Genomic DNA, 10,679 nt, shown 5'->3' with positions numbered 1-10,679 from the left:
CTTTTTTTTTATCTCTTTTTTCCTTCTGGCCAGTTCTACTTTTTTAAGCCATTCTCCTTACTGACCTTTTGAATTACTTTTCCCATTAGATCCAAACTGGCTTTTAACATGTTATTTTCTTCCATATTTTTTGTATCTCCTTCACCAAACTGCTGACTTGATTTTCTTTTCATGACATTCCTGCATCACTCTTATTTCTCTTCCCAATTTTTCCTCTACCTTCCTTCCTTCCTTTGCAAAGTTTTTGTTGAGCTCTTCCATAGCCTGAGATCAATTCCTAGTTTCCTTGGAGGCTTTGGATATAGAAGCTTTGACTTTTTTCACCTTCTGAGTGTGTATTTTGATCCTCCATGGGACCAAAGCAATTTCAATGGTCAGATTCTTTTCCTTCTATTGTGTGCTCATTTCCCCAGCCTATGGCATGATTTTAATGTGCTTCCAAAGCTTTCGTTGTTTGGGGGACCTTAATTCCTCCAAGGTCCTGTTAGAGGTTCTAACTGCTCTCCTGATCTCTGCTCTGGTCTGTGGATGACCACAAGCATTCTCTTCTGCCCTAGAGCTGTGCAGAGGGTCCATGCTCCTCTATGGTAGCAGGGACTCCAGACTACAACCTACATCTGAGTATAGGCAACACAGTAGAGTCCTGCCCCAGGGAGAGCAGAAAGGCCTTTGCTGTCTCTCCCAACCCCCTCACCATCTGTGGGCTGAGACCTCTGGAACAAACTGCTGAGTGGTCCTACAGGTTCCTGGATCAGACTACCCTGAGTCTTGTGCTAGCATGGGCTCCATGCTCATGCTAGTGTGGCAGAGAATTCCCTCTAACCTTCCAAATTGCCCTTGGTGATTCCTGGCTGAGAGGTCTGGAGACCACTCCTGCTGCTATGGTCCCAGGAGCTCCCAGGGACCAAGTTGCTCCTCAGGCTATTCCTGGAACCCTGGAATTGGTTTGGGCAGATATGGCTGTGACCCAAGCTGTTCTGTGGCTCTTTACAATCCCAGGCCCAGTGGATTAGACCTTCCTTAGATCTTTCAAGTTGTCTAGAGTTGGAAAAGTGTTTCATTTACACTTTTTTTGTGTTCTGCCACTCTACAATTTGGTTAGAGTCATAATTGTATGACTTTTGGAATATTCTGGGGAAGAGCTCCTCAGAATTCCTGCATCTACTAGCCATCTTGGCTCTGCCTAGATAAAACTAAAATCAACTGAACACAAAATGACTTAATTTTCGAGAATGAATGGCTCAGACAATAGATTATCAAAATAATTAGTAAGTTTATCTAAGACAAATTCAATAAGGATATAATATATCATAACTTGGGGATAAAGTCAAATCAGTTATTAGAGGAAATATTATGTATCTAAATATATATATGAATAAAGTAAAGTAGAAATCAATGAATTGAGCTTGCAACTAAAAGTTAGAGTAAAAAAACAAATTAAAAATCCCAAATTAACCCAATTTGAAATTCTGAAAATAGAAATAAACTTGAAAAAAAGAAAATTATTGAACTAATAAATAAAATTAACAGTTTACTTTATGCAAAAAATTAAAAATCTTTGTCAATTTGTTTAAAAAATAGAAAACAATTTGTTTAAAAAAAGGAAATCAGATTCCCCATATCAACAAGGAAAAATGAGTAGGACCAATGATCAGGAAATTAAAGTAATAATTCAGTTATTTTACAAAACAATATGCCAATAAATTTGGAAATCTAAGTGGTATGAATGAATATATACAAAAATATAAACTGACCAAGTAAAAAGAAGAGGAAATTAAATACTTTAAAAAAACCCATGTCAGCAAAAGTAATTGAACAACCCATTAATGAACTTCCTAAGAAAAAATTTCCAGGGCCAGATGAATTCACAAGTGAATTCTTCCAAACATTCAAGGAACAATTAGTTCCAAAACAATTTGAAAAAAATAGGTGAAGAAAGAGTTACCAAATTCTTTCTATGACACCAATCTGATCCTATACCTAAACTAGGATGAGATAAAACAGAGAAAGAAAATCATAGACCAATTTCCTTCATGGATATGGATGCAAAAATTTTAAAATATATTTAATGCAATTATAGCAATTTTATCACTAGGATAATACATTATGATCAGATTAGCTTTATACCAGAAATCCAGTGCTGGTTCAATTTTAGGAAAACTATCAGCATAACCGACCATATCAATAGCAACCTGACAAAAATCTTATGATTATTTTAATAGACATTGAAAAAGGTTTTGACAAAATACATCACCCATTCCTTTAAAAAAAATACTAGAGAACATAAATAAATGGACTATTAGTTACAACAATAACTAATAACTATCTAAAAACCATCAAAAGTGTTTTATGTAATAGGGAGAAGCTAGAATCATTCTAAATATGATCAGAGGTAAAACAAGGATATCCATTATTATTATTACTATTATTTAATATTATATTAGAAGTGTTCACCTTAGCAAAAAGAGAAGAAAAGAAATTGAAGTAATTAGAATAGGTATCAATGAAATAAAACTCTCATTTTGCAAATGACAGGTGGTATATTTAGAGTGCTTTAGAAAATCATCTAAAATGCTACTTGAAACGATTAACAAATTTCGTAAAATGACAGGACATAGAATAAACTCACAAAAATCACAAGTATTCCTATATGTTGCCAGCAAAACACAGCAGCAAGAGATAGAAAGAGAGATTTCATTATATGTAATACTTAACAACATATACACTTGGGAATGTATATGCCAAGGCAGACTCCAAAACCGTATAAAAACAAGTATAAAATACTATTCACACAAATAATATCAGATTTAAATGACTGGGAAAATGTCAATTACTCAATAAAATGAAAATGACAATTCTATATAAGTTAAATTTTTATTGAGTCATACCACTCAAATTTCAAAAAATTACTTTATTGAGTTAGAAAAAAATAGTAACTAAATTCAAATAGAGGAACAAAAGTTCAAGAATATCAAGAGACTAAATGAAAAATTGCAAAGCAAGGAAATCTAGCTATAATGGTTTGGTACTGGATAAGAAACAGAATGGTAGATCAGTGGAATAGACTCTGTCCAAAAGAAAAAAGTAGGAAATGACTAGAGCAGTCTGCTATTTGATAAACTAGCCATTCTAGTTTCTGTTTTAAGAAGTCACTCCAGTTAAAAACTGCTGAGAATACTGCTGAGAATCACAAGTAAATGAATTATTTTTCATATAAACATTCTGCAACTATGAAGATTAAAAAGGTCAATTTATTAAATGCTTATTTGAAAGCATCCTATATCCACAACCATGTCACAGAAGATAGTATGGCAAAAGCTATGCATAGACCAAAACTTCATACCCCATAGCAAGATAAGGTCGAAATGGGTACAGGATTTAGATATAAAAGGTGATATAAGACAATAAGGAGAACAAGGAATAGTTTATCTGTCAGATCTATGAAAATGGGAGCAGTTTATGACTTAACTATAGACAGAGACCATTATAAAAGACAAAATGGATGTTTGATTATATTAAATTGAGAAGTTTTTACACAAAGAAAACCAATGCAACCAAGATCAAAAGAAATGCAGTAAGATGGGAAACAATTTTGCAATTAATGATTCTGACAAAAGATTCAATTCTAAAATACACAGAGAACTAAATCAAATTTATAAGAAAACAAGTCATTCCCCAATTGATAAAAAGTCAGGAGATATGGAATGACAATTCTCAGGCCAGTGTTCCTCACTCCACACTCATTCTGGTGGAGCAGAGTTCTCTCACTGCCATGTCAAGTTGTTGCTGGTGAATATGTGTTGAATTGGAGAGAGCAAAATGAATTTTAAATAAATGAAATTGCTTCCATAAAGTCATTTTACCTTTGATAAATGACATGTGTTTTTAGTAAAGTGAAAATATCATTATAAAAAAACAAATAAACATAAAACTCCAAATGATTCATCATTATTTTTGCTGTGCAGTATTAAGTATAAGTTATCTATATTTAGGAAATGATTAACCACATTATTAAAATTCATTTTATACTATACATCTTTTTTGGAAACATATGTGTGAATGTTTACTTATATGTTTAAATTAATTTAAATTAATTTTTTAATTAATTAAATTAATTAACAATTTTGAAAGATATGTGATTCCATGAGTTTGCCAGAATGGAAAGCACATCCTGCATCCATCCAAACCAGCAAAAAACTTGTTTCACATAAAAGAGCTCCTTGAGGAAATTTAAGTGAGTTTCCCAGGGTCATATAACAAAGATTTGTTGGAAGTAGAACATGAACTCCAGTCTTCCTTGCTCCAAAGTTAACTTACTTTACACTACATTGCTCTACTTTTCAAAATAGCTGATTTTCAGCAGAATTTGTTTTCCTTTGAATATCATCTATATTTTTAAGTACATGTGATGAGCTATGCCAATGAAACATGTGTTGGCATAATAGAATTTGGATCTTTCTAAAGCTGTGATAGCTAATTCATATAATGATATGTATATAAGCGTATGTACATAATAATATATATTTTTACAACATATAAAGATTGTGTGATATTTACCTCAAAGACCAAAATGAATGCTGGGAAGTTGTTATATTCTTTGGGGTAAATACCTATTTTAAGCACTCATGCTAATTTTGAAAATATATTACTGTTTATCCCATGTACCGTAATTGTAGCCTATTGTGAAAATCTGCCCAGAAGTAGTGCTTTCTTTTTCTTTTTTTTTAACAAATGGGTGTGTGTATTGTTTTTGTTTTTTTTTTCCTGCTGCTATGGCTCATAATGGTGCCTTTGGAGCTGTTAAAAATCTATCATGTATAATAAATGTTAAAAATCTATCATGTATAGTAAATGCTTAGATCATATCATGTTCATTCTTAGTCAAATTTAATGTTTTAAAAACCATTGCACTGCAGTAAGTACCAAGCCAAATTTTACTTTTAAAATGAAACTTTATTTGATATACATAAATAAACCAGGTTTTCTTTCACAAGTCAATGCACTATTTTTCATATAAACATTCTGCAACTTTGAAGTTTAAAAAGGCAATTTATTAAATACTTATTTGAAAACATCCTATATCCACAACCATGTCACAGAGATCAAATTGTTAAAAAGTTTAAATTATTAAAATGTGATGTTCTATGACATATCAGGATGCAGAAAATATGAATAATGAGTGATGAATGATTAATTCTATTTCTAAGGATGGAAAAAATAGTGCTCTTGCCTTTTTTCAAGCAGAGTATAATAACTAGAAAACATTAAAAACACCTTTTCATTTTAAACCAAAATATAATTTAAAAAGAAACAGTTTTGCATTTTAATACATATTTGGTTGATAGAATCTCAAGAATTCAGCCATTATCTGCCAAATGATCACCAGTAAACAAATGGAACTGTCAAAAATTATATAAGTAAAAGTCTATAAAAATATTCAAGGTGCTACTTATCATGGATAGTTCCTGATAGTAGGATTCCTTGTTTGAATGAGAGATAATGCCAATATTATATTCTTGTGAAACTTTGAAAATAATGATTCTTCAATCATCATTTTCTTCCTTTCATTCATCATTTGAATAGTTGAAATTACAATTATGGTCTCACAGAAAATCAATATTAGGTTTTGAATGTAGCTTTGTACTCTTTGCTTATAGGAAACAATATATTTTTTGAAAGCATCAAACATATATATGTATTATTGGAGATTGTATAAATCTTTCATTCTCCTTTCTCATCGGCTTTACAAATGAGTATCTTAGAGTTCTCTAAAAGAAAACATAAATTTAAGTTAAGCTATATTTCTTAGAACAGTGTAGAAAAGTGAAGTAGTTACTACTTGTAGCTACTAATTATCAATTCTTGCTTTTCTGTTGCCTATAGAAATTACTAGAGTAGAAAAACAAATAGCTAACAAACTTTGTTGAGAATGAAAATACAGACTGCTTGTATTATCATTACTATGAATATTATTTTAAAAATAAATTTTATAAACTAAAGTGATAAGGAATATCATTACTCAAACTTCAAATAAAATTCCAATAATTTCTTGAAGGATGATTGAAAAAGTATGTTAATAAGCTTGAGAAAAAAATAGCTATTTGTAGAAATAATTTTCATATTCACATTTTTCATAGTATTTCAATAAATCTTAAAATATTATTAATTTTTTAAGAACAAATTAAATTGAAAGAAATTCTTGAATATTAGAAAAATACATTGTGAATATATGCCATGGTTTCTTGGAGAGAAAGAAAATAGAGATAAAGGGGTCTCACATACTCCAGAAAAGTCTACTAAAATATTTCTACTATTAGAATTAAAATTAAAAGGTCAAATCTTCTTTCCATTTTATTCCTTTTGCTCAAATACTAGACATTGAGCAAAATTAAATGGACCTTTAAATTAGAGGTCCATTTGATTTTGTGATACTGGAGTGGATAAGAAAGTATTAAAACCTTAAAACTGGGGAAAACCTTTAAACATTGTTTAGCTTAATCAGCTGAGGTCAGTGATAAGAAAACAGATTTGATATTGAAAAATAATAATTGTTAATTTAATATTTTATTTATATATTGAGAAATCTAGCAAGTATTCCATGCAAATACAACAGAGATTATAGAAGTTGTTGATGTTTAAAAAAAACCTTCAGAGGACTCTTATTTGCAAAAAAGTCAACAAATCAGTAGAAATAAAATTTAATACAAAATATATTAAGAAAGTATAATGAATAAAATAACTTTTATTTCCTATTTACATTACTTTAGATATGAAGTAGTTTATTTGAGCATTTTACTTAACTACTCATTTTAAACTTTAATCATTCACTATCTAAATATATTTGTATAAAATGATAAAATTCTGTGATTTTTCTTTTACAATTTTACTTTACTTTCCAAGATTATGCCTATGGTATTTGGAAACTAATACAAACAAAAGAAGGAAACAATGAAAGTCATAGGTTACTAACAGTTTTTAAAAATCTATTTTTTAATAAATGAAGATTTTTTTTGCTAATTAAAATTTAGAATCCTAGCCAATAACATCTATATACTCTAGACATACTGAAATATGTGTTATTTGTATACTCTGTAAAAATTAAATAAATGGATTAGGTGAAATTATTTTGAGGAAGAAATACTTTCAAAAGATGAAATAAAACAATTTACTTTGTTAAAGTGAATAAAGTGTGACTAAAATAGAGCAATAAAGATTAATATTATCTTGGGGTATAAAGAGAAAGAAGTAATATATCCAATTTGAACTCAATATCAAATAGATGAAAGAATATACAGCAGTATACTAGCTACCTAATAATGTATTGTAAGTTTTATCTGTAAGAAGGGGGGAAAGCTTAAACAAGGTCTATTAGCAGTAAATAGTTCTGCCAATATCTTTCACAGTAGGGGAACTCCTCCAGCAATTTTCACGATTAATTACCAGTGGCAGCGTATTCATAATCTGGTGTTAATTTTGCAATGTCTGAATGAGCCCAGTCCTGGCACACTCAGTTATTATTTCCCTGCTACTATGAGGATGAACGACTTGTTCAGGTCATGCTGTGTCAAAAGAGTGCTAATGTGTTTATATAAACACCCCAAGCAGCACCTGTCTTAGCCACATTTTGTCTCATTTCCCCCACCACTGCTTAGAGCATATAAAATCCTTTGGTGTAGGAATGTGTGAGGAATTTTTGAAAGTGACAAAAATATGTTAGAACAGGGGATGCTTTTGTCATAATAACACTGTATATCCTTTTCTCATTCCCAGTTTCTAAAGGTAAAAAGAAAGGTTAGCTAATGAGCCTGTTTCTGGCTGTCTTGATCTTGTCAACTGACAGTATCTTTAATTTAATAATATCATGAATGTGATGAAAAAATGAATCAAATCAACATTTGCATCTTATTCTGTATCTTTATACCTTACATAAGCCACATGATATTTAAGATATCATTCTTTTTTTTTAAGGTTTTTGCACAGCAAATGGGGTTAAGTAGCTTGCTCAAGGGCACATAGCTAGGAAATTATTAAGTGTCTGATACCAGATTTGAACCCAGGTACTCCTGACTCCAGGGCCAGTGCTTTATCCACTGCGCCACCTAGCTGCCCCTTATGATATCATTCTATAGAAAATATACTTATTTTATTTAAATATATATCATTACTTTTTACTTGCATTGGTCTTTATAATAATTTACATATAAATATTTATCAGATCTATCTGTTAAAAAGATCTTAGTCATTTCAGCTACATTTTTCTTTTGTTTCCAAAAATCTTGACATATATTATAATTATTTGTATTGTGAAGGGGAAAGACAGGTCATCACTTTGATGCCTTCCTTTAGGAGCATGTGTATCATGTCCACAAAGTAGCTGGCACTCACCTATGTTAAAGAGATTGACATTGCTGAACTTATTAACTCAACAAACATGCTAACCATAATCATAATTAATGATATAAAAATCCAAGTCATTTAACCCTAGGCTTATTTTTCACAGAGTAAAACATGCATTAGAATAAACTAAATCCACCTAAAATGATTGCTTGTAATAAATGAACACACAAATTGGTAAATAAATCAAGAATATAAACTAATATAAATAAAATACTTTTTAAATAGGTCATTTTTCAATTTGCATTGTCTCTCAGGATTTACATTATTTTTTTAAATTTTTTCATACTCCTAAATTAATCATATTCTTTTTTGCCTTTCAAAATAATAAATATTTTGAATATCTCAAAATATTGAATAGAATGTGTTTTTATTATTTAAAGCATTTATATTATTAAACTACAATTGGAGTATCAGAGTTAATTTGAATCAAGCAGCTACTGAAAAGTAGCTTAAATATTTGCCCTAGTCCTTCTTTCACTTGCTATCCAGGTGGTTTAAAAACTGAGCTTTTTTTTAATTTTGAGAACCAACTTTTAGCACATTGTAGAAAGTCTGTTCATGCTTACTAAAACTTTAAATGTTAGAATGAAAACCTGCTCCTATGCTAAAACATAAAGCAATTATCTAAAAGGGTAACTAATGTTAATTATGAATGTTGATGATTTTCAAAAAATATAGAATTTATATAATTCTATTTCATAGAAAGAAAGAAGTAGAAATATAATCTAAGTCAGAGACAGAACATGAACAGAAACATGTTTATAAGGAAACATATGTCTGAGGGGCATAGTTTGGGGGACTTGGGAATGGGGGTTAAACGACTGGCATATGGAGCCTAAAATAAGGAGAGAGTGGTTTCAATTCTTAGTGCTGCTCATAGTAACCTTCTTTGTTGAGAAAAGGCCACCAGCTGGATCAAGATTTGTAACCACATTAGCAGTAAGTTTGCTACTTTTCACTGCTCCAGGCAAGAGATTGTGAGTCCTGAGCAGCTGAATCCCATGACAAAAGATATCTTCTGCTGTGAATCCTGCAGTAGTTCTTATGACCTTCCAGCAAAGGGTGATGGTGATTGGGTCACATAAAAGAGAAATTTAAAATCAGGCATCAAGGTCAGAAGGGTAAAATCAAAGCAAATTCTCAGTATCCCTGGAATTACTCTTTTAAAAGTGAAGAAAATTTAATTAATGATTGTCCCTGGAGTTTGAAGACTTTGTCATCAAAAGTTAGAACTATCAAAGATTATGCTAAAAATACTAGGTAATAATTGAATAGCAGGTATTTTTTAGACACATCATAAAATACTTTATTTTTCCTAAAGCCACAGTCAAACTCAAATTTATAAATGAGAATTGGAATAATTTCTTTGATCAGATAAGTCTCAAAAACTCTTATTTTCATATGAAAGCTATTTTTCTGGATCTGATGTTCAACAATAGTTACAACACCATCATATTTTTATTGTATTTTAGTATTTACAATGTGTCTTCCTTAATACAAAAAGAAGAAAACATAGAAATAGAAACTAAAAAGAAAGAGTCTACCTTTGTAATTGCAATTATTTTGAAAGAATTCATTGAGTCTTCTTTAGAGATTGAATTATGATCAAATTTCTATTGGATAGTCAAAATGAAATTATATGAAGCTTAATTAATGTAGGGAATATGATACTGGAGTCAATAAACAGTTAAATGAGATAGATTGTGGCTATTTTTGGAGAAAGATGAGGCAGTGAATGAAAGAAGAAAGAAAAAGGAAGAAATAAAGAAAAAGAAAGGAAGGAAGGAAGGAAGGAAGGAAGGAAGGAAGAAAAAAGAAAGAAAGGAATGGAGAAATGGAAGAAAGGAAGAGAAAATGGGAGAGAAAGAGAAAAAAGCAAGAAAAAGAGGAAAGGAAAATGGCAGAGTAAAATAAGAGAACAGATGACAGATAGAAAAGGAATAGGAGAGAGACAGACAGAGACACAAAGAGACACAGAGATAGAGAGATAGAGAAAGAGACAGGTAGACCAATAGAGACAGAGAGAGAGAGAGAGAGAGAGAGAGAGAGAGAGAGAGAGAGAGAGAGAGAGAGAGAGAGAGACATTACAGGGACAGAGGCAGAACAAAAAGGACAGAAAAAGAGACAGGAGAAAGGTGAAAGATAGAGAGGAGGGAGAGGGAGAGGAAGAGCCAATGTGATAAGCATAAATAAATCAGCAAAACTTAAAATACTAAAGAAGCAACCCAAGAATGTATTTATTTAACCAGAACTTGTTATTTACTCAGTTTCATCCTATGAGA

Source organism: Macrotis lagotis, chromosome X (genome assembly GCF_037893015.1).
Source record: "Macrotis lagotis isolate mMagLag1 chromosome X, bilby.v1.9.chrom.fasta, whole genome shotgun sequence".
Classification (NCBI taxonomy): Eukaryota; Metazoa; Chordata; class Mammalia; order Peramelemorphia; family Peramelidae; genus Macrotis; species Macrotis lagotis.
The sequence above is the reverse complement of the archived record's forward strand: the minus strand, read 5'-3'. Positions refer to the sequence as shown.